We start from the raw sequence: 15,625 nt of genomic DNA, 5'->3' as shown, positions 1-15,625 counted from the left end.
TCCCAGAATCCTTCCCGCTGGCATCCATCTTTGCTGAGCGATGTGTGCGCCACCAGGAGAGATTCTGAATTAAAATGATTGGCCAAAGACCACCCGGAAACTAATCCCATCACCATAAAACCCGAGACTGCAAGCCACGCGGCAGAGCTGTTTTCCTGGGTTCCCTTACCCTACTGCTCTCCACCCGCGTGCCCTTCCCAATAAAATCTCTTGCTTTGTCAGCACGTGTCTCCTTGGACAGTTCTTTTCTGAGTGTTAGACAAGAGCCTGCTCTTGGGGCCCTGTAGGGGGGCCTCCCCCTTCCTACAACACGTACACCTTTTGAATATATTACGCCTATATTAAGTTTTTTCCCTTTTTTTTTAAATTTAGGAAAACAGTTCTTAAAGTGCACTCCACTGGATTCACTGAAGAGGAAAAAAATCTGTGGTTAAATAAATTTAGAAGAGGTATACCCACATTATCTCCTTTGGCATATTGTGAAGGTTCTGAGAAGTCCTATAATTAGAAAAGAAAGAATGAAGAGGAGAAGAGAGACTTCTTTACCTTTATTCAATTAGTTATTTCCCACGTATGGCCTCTTTTTAAAATAACATGAAAATATATGTGTTGGGAACTGCTTTATTAACATATCTGTATTTTGGATTAGATATAAAAATTCATATACATAGTCAATATGGAAATATTCTTTTCTTATGGCTGAAATTAATTAGAAGGAAATAGAAGAAGGCAAGAGAAGGAAATAAAATGAGAAGATTATAGGGATAGAGAAAAGTGAGGAAAAAATACTGGTAGCAGCCGGAACGTAAAAACAAAAACTTATCTTGTAAGTTATAAAATGTTATTAAAATGTGACATAGTAAAGTCTCCTTATCAGGTTCCTGGATTTAACATTTTCCTGGAGATACGAACATATTGCTATGTGCCAAGCTATTTTTCTCACATTCAATTTTTTACAGCACTTAAAACATTTCCCTACTGTTTTTCCTGAAAAACATTATGAGGGTTTCACTTTGTTATTAAAGGACTAAAAAAAATTTTAACAATACAAAGTTAGATAAGAGGGTGTAGTTCCCTTGGTCAGTTTCACAATTGGGAAAACATTTTCTCTTCCTGACTTTTTAAGGGGCCATAAGTTTGAGGTGGTATGAAAAGAGTCGCTAAGTGTGATGCTGCCTACAGCAGTGTGAACTGTAGTAATCTGTCTTTAAGTCATGAATGAGGATATGAATTGCTCAATTGTTTGAACTTCTTTTGATGGAGTGCTGTCATTCTTTTGAAACTCTGGTGGGATGAAAGGCCATTCCTGAGCTTGATTAAGGGGAGGTCAAGGAGAGTCATTGAGTCTGTTCACCTTAGTCTTAACCAGGTAGCATAGAACAGGACTCTTAACAGTGGGCGTGTGCCCTAAACCTTGTCAAAATATTCTGGTTAGCTCCTGTGTGGTGCATCCCCAAGTGATCCCTTTACAGCAAAGTAGCCTTAGGATGTAGAAGAAAAGAAACTTGGGAAGCTGTAGAGATGCTTTGGGGTTAGAATGTAGCTAGTTTAGGAATTAGAATGACCTGAATACAACTCCTGGGGCAAACCACCTAACTATGAGAAGGTAGCTTTAGAATGTTGACTGTGTGAGTCAGTCAATTTAATTGAATTAGTTAAATTAATTAATAATATTCTGTGCGTAGTTTTTTTAACCTTGGCATTTTGAGTCTTTTTGAGAATGTTGTTAGCTGCAACCGAAGAGACAAAAGGAAGATTTTGTTACTGTTTTCCTCTGCTTTCACTAGTTGGGTCTTTTGCTTAACAGTTGTTTACCAAGTGCCTATTGAAGTTGGGGAACGCAACACATGTCTTGGTACCAGTGAGATGGTGCCGGCCACTATCGACATGAACAGACCCCAGGGGAAAGTGAGACCAAGGAGATATCGTTAGACTCTGTTGTTTCAGTGAGGAAGTTTCCCTTACTCTGTTGCATCTCAGCTTGCCTAAATGGAACTTGTTCTTCAAAACTTTCTTCAAGCCTTTCTCTCCAAGAGGCTCCCTGAGACCCCCATTTCACTGATTTAACCCTTATTAGAACAATTTTTGCTGTTTGATCAGTTGATCAGTGAATTGATTGTTTAGTACATTTTGTTCAACATGTGTTTGTTACACACAGTGTATCAGCCATACAACATATCAGGAAGGAACTATCTTGGATCAAATCTTTAGTGAGCTAATTCTTCATTGCTTATTGCTTGTTTATGTCTGTTTCTCTCACTAGATTTACACCTCCTAAAGGCTCTTACTCATTTTCTCTCATGTGCCCAATATAGTACTTGACTGTCCAAGGCATTCAGCAAGTGCCCTTGAATATATTGAATTTGTTTTCATTTCTGACACAGACTGAAGATTCATGGATATCATTTCATTAGAGTTGAAACTTACATATAGACTTATTTTGGAGGAAACCAGAGATCTTACAGCTTATATTGTGACACATCCAGCTGTATGTAGTCAGTCAGTTACAGATGAATTCATATTCTGATACTTTTTATGTTAGCTTACAAGTCACTGAACTATTGTGCCTTACTTTATAGCCTATTTTATATAAACTAAATAACTGAAGAAGTATGTTTTAGAAATATAATTGGTAATAGAAACAAAGGGTTGAATCTTTGTTTATATGCACAGTGATTTAGTAAGCAATAGAGTCAGATGTCAAAAGGTTTTTAGGTCACTGGTTGAGTAGCATTGTGGTTTATTATTTACCTTTTGCCTACCACAAATGTTCTTCTAATCCAAGAACCCAGAGTAAATGTTTGCTGAGAGTCTCTGCAATGCCTAAACAATGAAATATTCACATGCTTTAGTGGTAGCAAAATTGAACGACATACAGCTGCCAGCAGCCATTCCTTACTGATTTAATCCAGGAGGTTTGTGAAAGGGGAACATATGGATAGGAGCTAACTGGAAATTAGCAAAGATCTAAATGTTTGACTAAATGTGGTTATAGTTTGGTATGGTAAAGCCAAGAGGTGAGAAATCACCTCCTCTCAAAGCCAAGTGGTAAGAAAGAACTTTACTAGAAACAGCTAAGACACAAACACAGAATTAGATATGAGATGCTTTTACCTGGGACTATATTAAAAGGAAATTGTTATCAGACTTATACTGTGGCCTGGATGAAGAGATAATCTTCACAATAGCCTAAAAATGGCACTATATTTACCAGAGTATAGTTGAGAGGCATATATTAGTTATAGTACAGTGTTCTGAGTATTCTGATGAAAGTGTGTACTATGGATCATGGATTGGCTAAGAAAGGAGTGTGAGGGAAATAGAGATGGTTTCCCACACTTGAGGGAGGTGGGAAGGTTTCATTTTGGGCAGGCCATCACCATAGGCAAAGGCAAGAAGATGTTAAACAGTAAGACACATGTATTTATTTGTGTATTGTGGGAAGGTAAAGTGTGTGGTGCAAATAATTATTCAGAGCCTAATTTCCTTGTGAAAGGACAATCTTTTATTGCATCTTTTTATGTGCAGTTATTAGGTATCTTTTTCAAGTTATTTCATAGGGTTACTTATACATAAGTATGCCAAAGCACCTGTCATTTCCAGATGTAATTTCAAGAGTTAAATTGTTCTAGAGATCCCAAAGAGTGATATAGAAATTTGTGATCTTGATAAAGCATGCACTGCCCATGTGCCACCTGTGAGTTGCTTAGCTAATGAGTGAGTATAGCTGGCTACCCAGCAACCTTGTATTCAACCATTTGGTAAATATACCCACATCTGGGTTACTGCCAGCGTAAACTGACTTTTCCCTGCTATGCACCATCCTTCTCCACCACCATCCTTCTCTTTATCATGATGGTCTATGTGCTGTATAGTGGCCCTCATCAGCCCTTGGAAGCACTAATTTTTTTTTAAATTTTTTTACATTAAAAATTTTTAATTTTTAAAATTAAATTTATTTTTAATTGAAAGATAATTGCTTTACTGTATTGTGTTGGTTTCTTAATTTATTTTTAATTTAAGGATAATTGTTTTGCAATGTTGTGTTGGTTTCTGCTGTACAACAGTGTGAATCAGCCATAAGTATAACATATCCCCTCCTTCCTGAGCCTCCCTCCCAACCTCCCCACTGCCCACACCTCTAGGTTGTCACAGAGCATTGGTCTGAACTCTCTTTATTTTACAGCAACTTCCCACTAGCTATCTGTTTTATACATGGTAATGTCTATATTTCAGTGCTACTCTCCTAACTGGCCCCACCCTCTTCTTCCCCTGCTGTGTGCATAAAGTCCGTTCTCTACATCTGTATCTCTATTCCTGTCCTGCAGATAGATTCATCAGTACCGTTTTCCTAGATTCCATATATGTGCATTAATATATGATATTTGTTTTTCTCTTTCTAACTTACTGCGCTCAGTATAACAGGCTCTTGGTTCATCCACTTTAGTTCAGCTGACTCAAACTTGTTCCTTTTTACAGCTGAGTAATATTCCATTGTATATATGTATCACAGCTTCTTTATTCATTCATCTGTTGATGGACATCTTGATTGGAAAGTACTATTCTTGTTTTGTACACACAGATAAGGTTAATGTAGCTACTATAATGATGCAACTTAATGGACTTTAGAGTTTGTTTGGATAGAAGGACTTATTTTAATGGCATCATAAATTACTTTAGTTCACTATTTATAGAATCAAGAGTCTGAAAGGGGTCACCTAAAATTTTCAGTCATGTTTTATTGAATTTTGTGGAGGAAGCTATATGCTGTAGTATCTTTTGCAAATTGGAGGAATTAGAATGATCCAAAGATCTTTAGGAATGTCAGGGACATGCAGTGGTTTTTAAGTTCTTTACTATTAATCTAGAATATTTTTCTTATCAGATACATGGTTTGTAATACCTGTATTTCTTCATGAAAAATACTGAACTGTGCGGTCAGTATTTTGAGTGAAGAGGTAGGTGACTGGAAATAAGAAAATGGCAATTTGTATTATTCATTGATAGGAATTATTTATAATGTTATCAATGTATTTAAAATATATATAATTGATTTTAAAAATAAAAATTAGACTTTTAATGTTTAGGGAATAAGGGCTTTCTCTTCTGGGTTTCAGAATGCTTTTAAGCTTCTTATTGAGGCCTGAATAAAATTAAACTTATGTAATATTATTGAATGGCAAAAGGTGCAGACTACATGGAACTCAGATACATTCAAAGTTTTAAATCACAAGTGAAAAGATGTGATCATAGTTTGTGGGATCCATTGTGTTGTGCTGTGTTAGTCACTCAGTCGTGTCCGACTCTGCGACCCCATGGACTGCAGCCCTCCAGGCTCCTCTGTCCATGGGGATTCTCTAAGCAAGAATACTTGAGTGGGTTGGCAGGCCCTCCTCCAGGGGATCTTCCCAACCCAGGGATCAAACCCAGGTCTCCCACATTACAGGCAGATTCTTTCCCATCTGAGCCATCAGGGAATCCCAAGAATACTAGAGTTGAAAGCCTATCCCTTCTCCAGGGGAACTTCCCGACCCAGGAATCAAACCGGGGTCTTCTGCATTGCAGGTGGATTCTTTACCAGCTGAGCTACCAGGGAAGCATGATTCAAAAACAAAAAAAAAAAGCTTTAGATCACTGAAATCCATCTGAAATTCATCCATACATTTGCCCATTTCAATATAGAACCGGTTATTGCTCATCAGAATCATTTAGCAGGGACATCATTGAAGTATAAAGTGAGAGCTCTACAGCCTGCTTTTCATGTTTTTGAGCATTGTATTATTACTGTTACAGTGTTGAGTATAACATTTACTGCTTTGTTGACTTAACAGAGATACTTCATTTACTCCTTTCCTCTTAAAAATAGTCATTTAAAATTTTAAAGAGAAATACACTGAAGACCATAACATCCATGTCAAATGTTTAAAATTTATATTAGACAATGTATCTTGCTTTTTTTCCCCTTGACTAGGCATTATTGTAACTCTTCTTGATTTAAAAGAGCAACTATAGGCATTTTGATAAATGCCTTAAAGAATCATTTCTTGTGTGTTATTTTTTGTGCAGATAATCAGCCATAAATTAATAATTACTGCTAGTATGTATGGAAAAACATTCCAGCCTCATTAGTCAACAGAGAAATACAATGCAGGTTTTTTTGGAGGGGGAGATTGCCCTCATTTCTTTTGATATTGTGCCTATTTATAACTTTCTTCAAAGAGTCAGTAAATTACCATGTAAAGTAGAATCAAAACAATTCTTTTTGAAGATCTCACTCTATTACTTATATTTTCCTTGATTGAGACAGATTAGTTTTCTAGTGTTAAAATGTTATGTGTTTAATTTTGAAAGACAGCATACATTGAGAATGCTTTTGGATGTTGTGTGTAAGAATGGAACAGGATAGGATGTGCCAATTCCATTTCTATAGTTAGTGGATGCAGGACAAAAGGAATGAAGAAAGTAAAAAAGAAATGCTTTGAAAATACATGGGAGCACAGTTTGAGGCCATAGAGTATCTTTAGAGACTGATTTGTCAGGTAAACCAGGAATATTGTGGCTCTTTCCTGAACATCTGGTTTCAGTTCAGTCGCTCAATTGTGTCCAACTCTGCAACCCTTTGGACTGTAGCACTCCAGGCCTCCCTGTCCATCACCAACTCCCGAGTTTACTCAAACTCATGTCCATTGAGTCAGTGATGCCATTCAACCGTCTCATCCTCTGTTGTCCCCTTCTTCTCCTGCCTTCAATCTTTCTCAGCATCAGGGTCTTTCCAAATGAGTCAGCTCTTTGCATCAGGTGGCCAAAGTATTGGAGTTTCAGCTTCAACATCAGTCCTTCCAGTGAAAACTCAGGACTGATTTCCTTTAGGATGGACTGGTTGGATCTCCTTGCAGTCCAAGGGACTCTCAAGCATCTTCTCCAACACCACAGTTCAAAACATCAATTATTCAGTGCTCAGCTTTTTTAATATTCCAACTCTCACATTCATATATGACTACTGGAAAAACCATAGTCTTGCCTAGACAGACTTTTGTTGGCAAAGTAATGTCTCTTCTTTTTAATATGCTATCTATGCTGGTCATAACTTCTCTGCCAAGGAGCAAGCGTCTTTAAATTTCATGGCTGCAGTCACCATCTGCAGTGATTTTGGAGCCCCCCAAAATAAAGTCAGCCACTGTTTCCCCATCTATTTGCCGTGAAGTGATGGGACCGGATGCCATGATGTTAGTTTGCTGAATGTTGAGCTTTAAGCCAACTTTTTCACTCTCCTCTTTCACTTTCATCAAGAGGCTTTTTAGTTCTTCTTCATTTTCTGCCATAAGGGTGGTGTCATCTGCCTGTCTAAGGTTATTAATATTTCTCCCGGCAACCTTGATTCCAGCTTGTGCTTCTTTCAACCCAGCATTTCTCATGATGTACTCTGCATGTAAGTTAAATAAGCAGGGTGACAATATACAGCCTTGATGTACTCCTTTTCCTATTTGGAACCAGTCTGTTGTTCCATGTCCAGTTCTAACTGTTGCTTCCTGACCTGCATACAGATTTCTCAGGAGGCAGGTCAGGTGGTCTGATATTCCCATCTCTTGAAGAATTTTCCACAGTTTATTGTGATCCACACAGTCAAAGGCTTTGGCATAGTCAGTAAAGCAGAAATAGATGTTTTTCTGGAACTCTCTTGCTTTTTCCATGATCCAGCGGATGTTGGCAATTTGATCTCTGGTTCCTCTGCCCTTTCTGAAACCATCTTGACCATCTGGAAGTTCACGGTTTACATATTGCTGAAGCCTGGCTTGGAGAATTTTGAGCATTACTTTACTAGCGTGTGAGATGAGTGCAATTGTACGGTAGTTTGAGCATTCTTTGGCATTGCCTTTCTTTGGGATTGGAATGAAAACTGACCTTTCCCAGTTCTGTGGCCACTGCTGAGTTTTCCAAATTTGCTGGCATATTGAGTGCAGCACTTTCAGAGCATCATGTTTCAGGATTTGGAATAGCTCAACTGGAATTCCATCATCTCCACTAGCTTTGTTCATAGTGATACTTCCTAAGGCCCATTTGACTTCACATTCCAGGATGTCTGGCTCTAGGTGAGTGATCACACCATTGTGATTATCTGGGTTGTGAAGATCTTTTTTGTACTGTTGAACATCTGGTTTATTGGTCAGTAATAGCACTAGCCTCTGCCGGTCACACTGGAGAAGGAAATGGCAGCCCACTCCAGTGTTCTTGCCTTGAGAATCCCAGGGATGGGGGAGCCTGGTGGGCTGCCGTCTGTGGGGTTGCACAGAGTCAGACACGACTGAAGTGCCTTAGCAGCAGCAGCAGCAGCAGCTGCAGGTCACACACAGCTATACAGCAGAGTAAGGTCTGTACTTATACCATTTTAGTGGTAAATAATTTTTTTATTTGGTCAGTCATAAATTTGATACATAGTTTTTGGATAAAATGTGGCATTATAGATTTGAGTATATATTGGTTAATATATAGCCAAAAGAGGGCCAAAAGTAGACATATACTTTCTTTCCAGGTGTATCTCAGCTAAAATTGTTTAAAATGTCAAGTTTCTTGGTTTTGTGATTATAAAAACAGAATTAAATTGTTTTCCTTCAAGTGCTTAGGGAGAAAAAAAATTCAGAGTTAAGGCATGTGCATGTTCTCCCTCTCAATCTCTATATTTTTAAGAGTAGTTTTGAGAATTATTGCAGCTGGAGAGAAGAGAAACTACCAGGAAAATACTTAAGTTTCACTTGGTGTTTGTATTTAGTAATTCCTAATTGGTATCAAGGTTAGAAAAAGAAACCTGTTTTTTCAAAGAGATGTACTTGAACTTTTGCATTATACTCTTTTTATTTTTTTTTTTATTACTGCAGTACTACTTAATTAGTTAATAGTGAATTGAAAATAGTTATTTAATATGGAGGGAGAGAAAGAGGCATGTTTATTACTCAAGATGAGCAGTTAGTCATCTGGCCAAAAGCTTTCATCTGTCTTCTTTTACAATTAAAACAAAAATCCATTAGTCCTGTCAATCAGCAGTCATCTGGGGTGATGACAAGGGCTGTACAAATACCAGTAGCAGCTGCCAAAGAATCCAACTTGCCTAACATGATAAGATTGGTAACTTGAATTACCTAACTTCTTATAAATCTTAAATTAATATCCCATAATAGGGATTTGGGGACATTTACTTATAATCATCTGTAGCTTCTTTTCTTGAAAATACACTCGGTCTTAGTCTTATTTAGAACTGCACTTGGGAAAATAGAATTCTAAGCTATTTGGATATTTCTAATACTTGGAAGAAATGAAACAGAACCTGTATAATCTTACATTTAGAATATAACTCTGAGATTTTATTTTAAGTGAAATAAGCAATTTCTTTGTCATGGTCAGTTTGCTTATAAGTCAGTGCTTTGGTTTAACCAGAATGCTGACATACCATGCCTAGAGGTGGTGGTTTTCTTATTTAGATTGTTGATTTGCTGTTTTAACATCATGTTTTCAACAAGCGTCTTGAATCATCAGTGTTTCTTAATAATGCCCCCCACAGAAAGAAAAGACAAATTCTGTTCTGGTTTATAAGTTTAGTTCAATTAAACAAATATGTATGGAACATCTGCATTGAGCAAGGAATTAGATGCAAGGAGTAGATACAGAGATTCAGTTGGTAAGGTTCCATGTGTCACAGAGATTAATTTTTTGCTAGGGTGACCAATAAGCAACCCTTTGTAATACAGGAAGAATATAAGGAGTGTAAAGTGCTGTGGAACACAGGGGAGGGAGCAGTTACTGCTGAGGGATCAGAGACGGCTTATTGGAAGAATTTGCATTTTAATTTGTCATGAACAATGGGTAGAATTTCAAGAAGTAGATATAGGAAAGTATTTTAAAACAGTGATGTTCTTTTTCTTTTCTCAGGTAATAAGTTTGAAAGAAGAAAATGGTGATACAGTGAGCAATTATGGCTTCACATAGTTACATAGAATTTTTGGTTCTGATTCTGTATTTAATATGGGATTCTTACACCTGGCCAATCATTATAATTGTCTAGGCTTAGGAGTTTTAAAAACTATATGTTCCTGGACTTTGCTCTCAGTCTGTCTCAGTAGATGTGGGGTAGGGTTCAAGATTCTAAGTTCCTTGTGATTCTGCCTTGCCAGGTTTGGAAGATAACATTCCTTATGAGCTTTCATTGCTCACTCAAAATACAGTTTTCCTCTTTTCATTCCTGTTTTCCCCAATCAAAACAAAACAAATGGGCATGTTTCAGCCTATGCCTAGTTATTTGATCCTTGAAATTTCAATGTTTAAGTGGAATTGGAGTTTATTGTTGGTTATAGACTCAGCGACTTCACTTTCACTTTTCACTTTCCTGCTTTGGAGAAGGAAATGGCAACTCACTCCAGTGTTCTTGCCTGGAGAATCCCAGGGACGGGGGAGCCTCGTGGTCTGCCGTCTATTGGGTCGCACAGAGTCGGACACGACTGAAGCGACTTAGCAGCAGCAGCAGCGTAGGCATGTAAGAGTCTCTGTGGTGCAATCGGTTAGCGCGTTTGGCTGTTAACTGAAACGCTGATGATTTGAGCTCACCCGGGGATGCCCTCCTCTACTATCTTGGGCTTCCCTGGTAGCTCAACTGGTAAAGAATCCACCTGCAACGCAGGAGACCCTGGTTTGATTCCTGGGTTGGGAAAATCCCTGGAGAAGGGGTAGGCTACCCATTCCAGTATTCTTGGGGTTTCCTGGTAGCTCAGCTGGTATAGAATCTGCCTGCAGTGTGGGAGACCTGGGTTTGATCCCTGGATTGGGAATATTATTATTGGGCTTCCCTGATAGCTTAGTTGGTAAAGAATCCACCTGCAATGCAGGACACCCAGTTTGATTCCTGCATTGGGAATATCCCCTGAAGAAGGGATAGAGTTCCCAATCCTGTATTCTTGGGCTTCCCTGGTGGATAAGGTGGTAAAGAATCTGCTCACAATGCAGGAGACCTGGGTTCAATCACTGGGTTAGGAACATCCTTTGGAGGAGGGCCTGACAACCCACTCTGGTATTCTTGCTTGGAGAATCACCTTGGACATAGGAGCCTGGTGGGTTACAGTCCACGGGGTCGCAAAGAGTCAGACATGACTGAGTGACTAAGCACATAGTCAGAGTGACTAGGCACATAGTTACTCAATAAATTTTTGTTGAGTAGATGTTGTACTAGATATTTGAATATTTGTTGAATAGCTTAATGGAGAGTACCTCCATTAAATTCAAGACTCATCCCTTCTTCCCTATTTTGGTCTGTTCTTCCTTTGTTTGACCACAGTGTGTCATGTTCTTAGGTTTTTTGGAAAAGCCCCATAGGTTCCTTGTGGCCCATGCTTTGAGCATCACTGATAATTGTGTTCCTGTAACATTATGAAGGGCAGCTAGATAAAGCAAGTCATATTGCTGAGAATTTCTATAGTTTTATTTATAGAATAAATAAAGTATGTATTTTTGCTTCTTTACTCAACCAAAGATCTGTATTCTGGAGATTTTGAAAAGGGAATGTATGCTGATGAGTATTTTGAAGTTCTAAGCAGTTCAACTGCTGTCATTAGAGGTTGAACTGTGCAGTATATTTGATTTGTTATAGCTTCTTTATTCTACTCGCTCAGCATTTTCCTGGCAGTTAATTACATAGTGGCTTTAGGGTGCATTCCATAAGATGCTGAAGACACAGCTTCGCTGAAGTCTGACACACTTTCCTCCTTGGTTACATAGCTAATGGCCACTCTGGGATAATTAGTGAGAAGAGACTCCAATGGCCCAATTACTGTCTTCTCAAGGTTTTCCCTTTTAATTCTTCTTTGCTCAATCTTGAGAGATTGCCTCCATTGTAGATTATGCTTGTGTGCTATTTAGAACTTGGTTTTCTTAGTTACTGTCAGACAAAAGCTAAAAGATCTCTCTGTATTTTAGTGTATTGGGATTATTCTAAGAAGTTGATCATATTTTAGAGAAACCATGGCATACTACCATTCAGAGCAAGAGATAGCTAATGTTTTAAAAGCCACATTAATTCCTGGGTTAAGACTCATACCAACCATCTGCATCTTTGTAGTGAGAGGGCTTGAGGTTTTAGGCTGAGAGCTACTAAGTTTTCCATAGCTTGGCCTGATATGTAGATTAGTAATCAAATGTCGTGCCATTTTTCTGTCAGGAAGCTTGACTTGGGGTATTGTAACTTACTGATGTAATGAAAATGCATGTGCATATGCCTTGGTAATAAAATTTTGTGAACACGTCTACCACAGTTTTTGGTAGGTAGACAGAATCTAAATCTTGTAAATTCCTGAGTCATCTAAGTCAGCCATATGTTGTCTGCCTTTTTAGAATTTCTTTCCAACATAGAACACAGCGATTTCATTCTTTTTCCTAACGTTCATGTCAACATAAGGTAGTCCACATTGGAATTGTGCAAGTAAATGTTTTTTTCCTTAATTTTTCCCAAACTGAGGAAAAAATGACTATGTTAAAAGAAACTCCTTTGAAAAATTGCTTTATGGGAAGTTATTAATAATATGCCTGTGGTATGGATGTGCCATTTTCTATGAATGTGTTCTTTATATAGAGAGAAGGTGCTCAGTGAATATTTGTTGATTGAATAATGAAGTTTTATCATAGGAGTTCTAAATCTTTCCTTTCACTACAGTCTTCCTGTTGGTTCAAATGTTCCCAGCTCTCTTTGCAAAGCATATTACTATCTCTTTTGTTTCGGTGTGGTGTGCTGTGCTTTCCCACATGGCTCGTGAGCATAGGTAGCGGTAACTGAAAACCTTGGAGGGATGAGACTGAGCCAAGCCATTCTGGAGCTCACTGTAACTTGTCATGTTTTATTGAAGCAGTAAGATTGATGGATATAAGAAAAGAATATTCTAGGAGTATAACAATGACAGCACAAGTTCCATTTTATAACCTGGCAAATTTTCCTCTGGTTTATTTGCAGTAAAGTAAAAGTTCTTTGGGTTGGAGGTTGGGAGGAGTTGTATTCAGTATGTAATGACCACATGATGTTCCAGATCCATCTCTTCAGACTGATACATGGAAAGGCAGTACCTGCTGAGACTGTTTAGAATTATTCGGAAACTGCCTGTACCAGTATGATATTTTCCTCTAGTATACTCTCAATAAATATTTTTGCTAAGACCATATCTTTCAAAGGGCAGAAGAAAAACAATCAATCCATAGAATATTGTGATCTAATACACTGAAATTAATGGAACCTGAGGTGGAGAATATATTCTTTATAACAGTTGATATTGGCTTCTCCGGTGTGTTTTTTCAAGTTCTGTATACTTGCATAAAAAAAATAGGCAGTTTTTAGAGCATTTTCTTTCATAGATAGATAGGTGTTTAGGAAAATTCAACTTTTAACCTTGAATGTTGGAACTCTTCAACATTCTTAAACTTTTTTGAAGGTTGTAAAGTGTAGAAAACATATACATTTGGTATTTAAATATTTTTAAAAAATTATTTTGGCCCTTTTAATAAGTCACATCATTATTTGGATTTTGCCCAGGTTAGAGGCTGAAGTGCCTGATAAAGCACTGAAGGAAGATTTACAATTGCAGTAGCAGAAGCTTTTCTTCCAGTGATGTGATCCTTTTCTTTTATTGAAACAGAAGTCAGCAAATTGAGGTTTGCTGGCATTTCTTCTGTGTCCTAGCTGTATGATCATAGGCGCATTATGTATCCATTCAGAGCCTCGGGCTTCTTATCTGCACAATTGGATAAGAAACCTTGCCTGTCTCAGAGGGCTGTTATGAGGATTTCACAGGATAATATATGTGAAAGCATTTAGGAAACTGGAAAGCAATATGTTATTATCATTTCTATAAAAGGGAGTTTCAAATTATATTTACTTTTTGGTCGCTATAGTCTATTATAAGCAAATTTTTATTTAAACTTCTTTTTAATTTCCAAGTGTGATTTCACCATAGTTCTAGAGTCACACTGAACATATGTTTCAATTCTGATTCAATAAAATGATGGATTTTCCCCTTAAATCTGTACCATGTATTATTTTTTTCTAATAAAAATTATGATTGCTTATTGCATGCCTCCAAAGAATAGTCTCCACTTTTCTATAATTGTTCCTTCATTTAAAATTTCTCTTATTTACCTCAAGGGAATTTCATTTGTCTGATATTATTTTATTCTTCTCTTGTCATTTAAGGAATGTGTTAATTAAACTCAGATGCAGTACCAACCCTGGTGCTTGCAGCAGACTCTTCTCCCATTTGACATATTTTCCTTTATCATTTTCCTGTGTGATCTCAGAGCCACTTGTCAATCCATCTGGCAGTGCTCATATTAGGCCAATTTTAATTAAACTTGTGAATTAGACTCTGAGACCCTGTCTCAGATATTTTACTAGATTACAGTTTTAGATCATTGGTTTTGCCATAATTCAACAAATTATGCAGTTAAAATATTAAAAGAAAGTTGATCAAGTCTGTCCAACCTGATTAAATGATTTTTAAAAGTTGTAAATACTGCACTAGATTATTGCTTATTACTCTTATTTATTTCAAAGGAAAATATTTCTTGAAGTTTCTATACAAAATTGAACATTGAACTATACGGGTTGTGAATTTACTAGGCAATTAACAGAATTTTGCTCCATTTTTGGTACTTAGATCATTGCATATTCACTTTCCCTCCCTCAGGGACTGGCTTACACATCCCTGTCCTGCCTGTCCTTCTCTCTTCAATTTTCCCCTTCCCCACCCACTAATATAAATGTTTGGACAGATTGCCTTGGCTTTTGAGACACTTGTTCCTGTTGCATCCTGATGTCTGCATTGCTCTTACATCTCTGAAGCACAGACCTCTGGATGGTTTATCTCCAGTGAAAATGCTTTTCCCACCATAGGCCAACTCTGCTGCAGTTTTCAACTCAGGACCGTCTTCTCAATATCTTCCGATATCTTAGTCTGACAAGAACAGCTCCTGAGAACATAACACACTGGGCTCTCCTCACACTCTGTCACCTTACATTATTTTAGAGGGTGGTAGTTAGCATCCCAGATGTTTCGAATAGTCCTTCCTCCAGGCACTCCCCAGTTACAGCCTGATCAACTTCAGATTTACTGCTGCTCTCTAGAGAGCTGTGCTGCATCTGTGCAGGGTGTTTGTTTCTGAAAGGTCATTTCCTGGTGTGAATTCCAGCCACAGGAGCCTGAGCCAGAGTACAGCCTTTTTTCTCTTGTGTACTCATTGTACATGGAAGAGAAATTAAAGTTCAATTCAGATGTACTGCATAGCAAACAAAATTAGATTATGATGTATATTAATGATTGACAGAAATAGTTGAAAATAAGAATATTTAAGATCATTAAAGCTTTGACATGTTTCTAGGTTTCCTATTGAATTAGAGAATTGTTTGAGTTTGAGTTAGAAGTTTATCTTTCTCCTCATTGTTCATAATATCACCTCAAAGCTTAAATATAACAGCTTTCCACAAAACTGTGTTGGCTTTATGTCATTTGGCTGTCATTGCACTTTGCTTTTGAACAACCCAAAGCAAATAGTCCACCTTCATTTATTCTGCTTGCAGTATTATAAGTGATATAGACTGCAACTTGTG

At 37.6% G+C, this 15,625-nt stretch overlaps 1 protein-coding gene across 5 annotated transcripts in view; it reads left to right on the top strand.

Moving 5' to 3' along the window:
• The window catches only part of TTC28 (tetratricopeptide repeat domain 28), a 579,079-nt gene that overhangs the window by 187,035 nt on the left and 376,419 nt on the right, over positions 1-15,625 (top strand). The window lies entirely within an intron of this gene.

The sequence above is a fragment of the Bos taurus genome, chromosome 17 (genome assembly GCF_002263795.3).
Source record: "Bos taurus isolate L1 Dominette 01449 registration number 42190680 breed Hereford chromosome 17, ARS-UCD2.0, whole genome shotgun sequence".
Classification (NCBI taxonomy): domain Eukaryota; kingdom Metazoa; phylum Chordata; class Mammalia; order Artiodactyla; family Bovidae; genus Bos; species Bos taurus.
The sequence above is the reverse complement of the archived record's forward strand: the minus strand, read 5'-3'. Positions and strand labels throughout refer to the sequence as shown.